The 4,951-nt window shown below is 31.0% G+C and overlaps 1 long non-coding RNA gene across 1 annotated transcript; it reads right to left on the bottom strand.

Moving 5' to 3' along the window:
• Positions 1 to 492: 492 nt before the first annotated feature.
• LOC146995633 (uncharacterized) lies at positions 493 to 4,657 on the bottom strand. The gene is made up of 3 exons (XR_015042471.1): positions 4,430 to 4,657; positions 4,277 to 4,336; positions 493 to 962 (listed from the first exon to the last, which is right to left on the bottom strand). It is a non-coding gene; the product is annotated as an uncharacterized LOC146995633 (long non-coding RNA).
• Positions 4,658 to 4,951: the final 294 nt, after the last annotated feature.

The raw sequence follows: 4,951 nt of genomic DNA, 5'->3' as shown, positions 1-4,951 counted from the left end.
GTGTAATCTATACAATATGTTCAACAAAACAGTAAACTACCTGCAGAAAGTCTGCACTCATAGCATTCTAAACAGAGCTTCAAGTAAAATCAGGAAGGCAAAACAAACTAATAGAAATTGATGAAAGCTTTTTTACAAAGCAGGTTGAACACTGATTTTTTGTTAAATAAAGATGCGTCAGGTTTTCAGAGTTCCACAGGAAAAACTAACAGAAATTTGGTAGCATCTCCCTAACTTTCACAGTCGATGAGATAATATGTAAGTACTGGAGAATGTTTTAGTGAAGAAATTGAATAGCCACACAATATAATAACTACTACTGAAATATAAATGAATTTTTCTATAAAAAATAAACCTTTATTTATTCCCCGCTTTTTTTAAGCCTCAAGTTCTTAAAATACCATTTGAACTTTACCTACAACCAAGAACTAGCAAGTCTGCTCTAGGAACAGGATTTAAAAATTTAAAAACCTTGCTCCACAGAACATCCCAGCTGGTTTTTTTTTTCTTGAAATAAAATACCAAGTATTTTCCTGTGATAAGACATAACATATCATCACAGTCATTAAAATAACTCTGATTTTTTTTTCTATTATGTCATTCACATTTAATGATTTGAGCTCAACTTAATTGCAAAACAAATATTAGATACTTTTGCTTCATAAAACAGAACTCTTAGTATCTAAGCCTGAATTTAAACCAGTTTTCCTAAAACAACTACACTAATGATTTTAAAAATACTGATAATTCTTATATTGATTTAAGAATGTATAAAATGGAAAATTTATTGAAATACTGAATGCATAATTCACTTCAATACATAATTTATCTTCTTTTAATATGTTACATTAATCCAGAAATTCATATACAGTCAAAAGTCGTTAATCCGGACTCATCAGGACTTCGACGATTCCGGATTATAGGTCATCAGTTTAAATCTCGTAAGATGGCATGCAGAAATTCTAAAATTAAAAATATCAAACCGTAATTTATGAAATAAAGAACAATTATGATAATTATTATAAAAGGTATCAAAATTTACAAAAAAAAAAAAAAAAAAAAAATTCTAATATTTATTTGTTTACTTTATTAAACATTTCTTTCAATGTAAGTTGTTCAAGTTGCTTCGTTTTATGTGATAATACTTTCTCTTTAATTCTATAAACAGACATAATTTCTTGTTCAGTTACAAAGTTCCGCTGTTCAAGTCCCGTTAATTGCTGTGCCGAGAATGCCGACTAACTTGTCAATCGAAATTTTTTCGTTTTCACTAACTTCTCTGTCACATTCTTCATGTCTTTATCCATTTTTTGCAGCAATTCCACTTTTTGTTTGTTGGACATCGAAACATACTTTCGTTTTGTAGATCCTTTGGAAGTTCCAGCATCGGAAATTCTATTTGACATAATCGAAAGTTCAAGTTTACTTTTATGAAATTGCTCTTACAGTCTGCAAAAAATAATAAGCGGGATCCAATTCGATGATTAAGGAACAACGCAATCATTAACTGAAATAGATAATTAGATAATTTTAGCTTACACCGTCCGTTATACATTAAACGCACAGGCGAAAATGTATTCTGCACTTGCACACACGCATATGCGCAGTAGTCAAGGTCTTACGCGCACACGTAAAACGCCTGTGTGCATGTGCCAACGCGGCTTGTGCGCAGAAAGTTTTTAGCTTTGAGGTCCGGATTATAGATCATTCCGGATTATGGGTGTCCGAATTAACGACTTTTGACTGTATACAGTTTCATTTTTTAAAAATATGTACTATACTTAAGAAAGATCTTTCAAATGATGTTGAATTTTAACGATGGCTGTTACATTTTTCAGTCAGTTGTACACTTCTATCAGAAGCAAAAATGTTTTATTCACTACATTCCACCCTTTTGTAGTTCTTTGAATACTGTATATATATTAATAAAACAATTTGAAGGACCAAAGTCCATAGCTATCCTATAACAGTTAATATGCATGTATGATACAAGCTCTTGATCATCCAAGGTGACCTTGGTGTATATTACTTTGAATAATCAGTCTATCATATAAAAAAACTGAAATTTATTAATTCTTGAAATTATTCTTAGCATAAAGAATATCAAAATTTTCTCAGTATCTTGCACAGAAGATCACCCACCCTGTGAAATTCCTAAACAAATATGAAGTTAACTGAATAATATTACTACAAACTGAACATAAATTTCAGAAGTTTTTTCCCACCAAAATATACTGAGGAATGGGTACTTGCCATTTTATTTACCATGTTCACATTCTAGGCGCCTAAATAAATGTAATGAATTAACAGAAAAATCAAATTAAAATTCAGTTCAAATTTACATGGACTAGATTATTGAACTATTTGAAACTCAATTCTGTTGTAAAATATATTAACATTTAATTCTTAGATTCTTTGGCTAATTCCATTTTTTAAATCTTTATATAAAAATTTAGAAATGACTACAGATTAAGACAACTCTGACCAAATGAAATTTAATAAAATGTAACAAGAAAAAGTACAATTCAAATGAAATAGAATTTAAAAATTTTGAAAATCATTAGAGATTGAGGGAATGGAATTTGCCTAATTTAAGTTTAATTAAATACATTCCATTTATTTCTGAGAAACATTTTCCTTTGTTAAGACTAAAAATTTAAAAAAGGTGAGTAGGCAGCAATGAATTATTCTTCAATATAAAAAATGTCCTAATTTCCATACTGGCTTTAGTTATCTATTAAATGAAAGTCCACAGGAGACATGCAGATAAATTTCTAAAATTACTACACTCAAAAGTCTTTAATCCGGACTCGTTGGGACTTCCGGATTACAGATCATCAATTTAAATCTGGTAAGATGGCATGCAGAAAACATAAAATTAAAAATTTGAAAACATAATTTATGAAATAAAGAGCAATTATGATCTAAAGGATATCAAAATATACAAAAAAAAACTTAATATTTATTTGTTTACTTTATTAAACATTTCTTTCAACGCATGCATGCGTAAAGAATACATTACGCATAGTCGAAATTAGAAAATTGCAATCAGAAAACTATTTGATGTGTATCCGTAATATAATGACGAGAAATTTGATTTAAATCATATCAAAAACGGAGTACATTGAGATGAAATACTACATTTAGCAAGGAATTACAAGCCGAATAAAATAAAAACATCTGCCCTGAATATAAGGATAGTGCTGACAGATCAACTTCCAGTTCATTGCGCGCCGTGATGTTCCTCCCCCCGCAGAGCAGTGTAAAATTGATAAACAGATTTTGGAAAGGTTAGAGAAACAAAGGATATGCCTTTATACATTTTTTGCAGTAATTCCACTTTTTGTTTGATGGACATCAAAACATGCTTTCGCTTTGTAGATCCTTTGGCAGCTCCAGAATCGGAAATTCTTTTTGACATAAACTAAAGTTCAAGCTTACTTTTATAAAATTGCTCCAACAGTCCGCAAAAAATAAGCCAGATCCAATTAGAAGATTAAGGAACAACGCAATCTGCAACATTAACCGAATAAGATAATTTTAGCTTAGCTTATACCGAAATTTACTAGCACAATAAAAAGAGACATGGAGGGAAAAAAAAGAAAAAACAAGAATTTTTATATCTACTCCCCCCCCCCAAAATGCAGAATGAGCAGCAGCAACACAAAACAAAGTAGACAATTAAAAATAATTTTAATGAATCGATCATTAATAATGAAATTCTGGGCATATACCAAATAATCAGAGATAAAGTACAAATTTTCATACATAAACAGCAGATTTTATCCTACAATATGATTCAGTAATTAAGAGCAGGTAATATTTTACCAATTTGCTAGGCCAAGCTCTTACCATCATTGGTTCTAATGCATTTTTCAACAAACAGCATTACACATCTGTCAAATAAACTGCACTAATCTGCAAAACAACACATTAAAATAATACAACTAATTAACATATTGGCTCAAAAAAGGCATAACGAAGAGCAACTTCTACACAAATTCAGTAAAAATGGCACATTTACTTGAAATATCCTCAATCAAAAGTTTACTAGTAAAGCTTTTACATGTGTTACAATTTTCGTGGTTACTTAAAAAAAATGGAAACAGTAATCTCTACCCGACCTAAATAAAAATGGCGCATTTATCTAAAAACACGGTAATCGGCCAGAAATCTACCAGCACATAAAACAGAAAATGAGCATGAAAAAATATGCGCATGCAAAAATTACTTTTCATATTTAATAATAAATATAAGATATAAAGCAAACACTTACCAGAGAAATAGAAACCTTGGGTATTTGACGAATAACATTGAAATTTGCCATTGCGCACATCTAAAAACAAACAACTTCAAATTAATAAAGCAAAATGTGTAAATTTGGAAAACAAGGTATTAAAAATTTACGATAGAATTTTAGCATACTTACGGATCAAATTCATACCACTCTTCAACCACAGTTCCAGAAATAAGAATGAGCCAATGACGCCAAATTACTTGGCGAGAAAGTTATTAGTAGATCTTCATGCAACCCAGAGAATCTCGTAACTCCTCCCATTTTTTCCCCCTTTTTTCTCGTGAAGATAACCTGTCAACAACGAATTCCCTAGTCTTCCACTTTTGTTTGGACATGCGTATTTGCATTTAACTGCCAACGATTTTTCAAGTTCCTCTTTAAGCCGCGATTAGCACGACGCAGTAATTGCGTGCTGTGTTCCGGCTATCTTGATTTAGATGCTACTAATAGGCACTACACAAGCGTCTACGGAGAGAAGGCAACTTTTGGGATCATGATCTGCGCATCATGTGATGTTTTCAGATACCTCTAAAGTTTGTTTACAATTTCCAGCTTTGTGCGTTTTGTTCTTCTTTGACATGTGAACTTTGCTTTCACATATTTATTATGAATGAAGAATCTTTCAATAAAGGTCTTTCGGCACAGCTTTAGTAT

This window comes from Stegodyphus dumicola, chromosome 8 (assembly GCF_044657685.1).
Source record: "Stegodyphus dumicola isolate Sdum_Otavi_A_Nest chromosome 8, ASM4465768v1".
Lineage (NCBI taxonomy): Eukaryota > Metazoa > Arthropoda > Arachnida > Araneae > Eresidae > Stegodyphus > Stegodyphus dumicola.
Note: the sequence above shows the minus strand (reverse complement) of the source record. Positions and strands in the feature narration are given on the sequence as shown.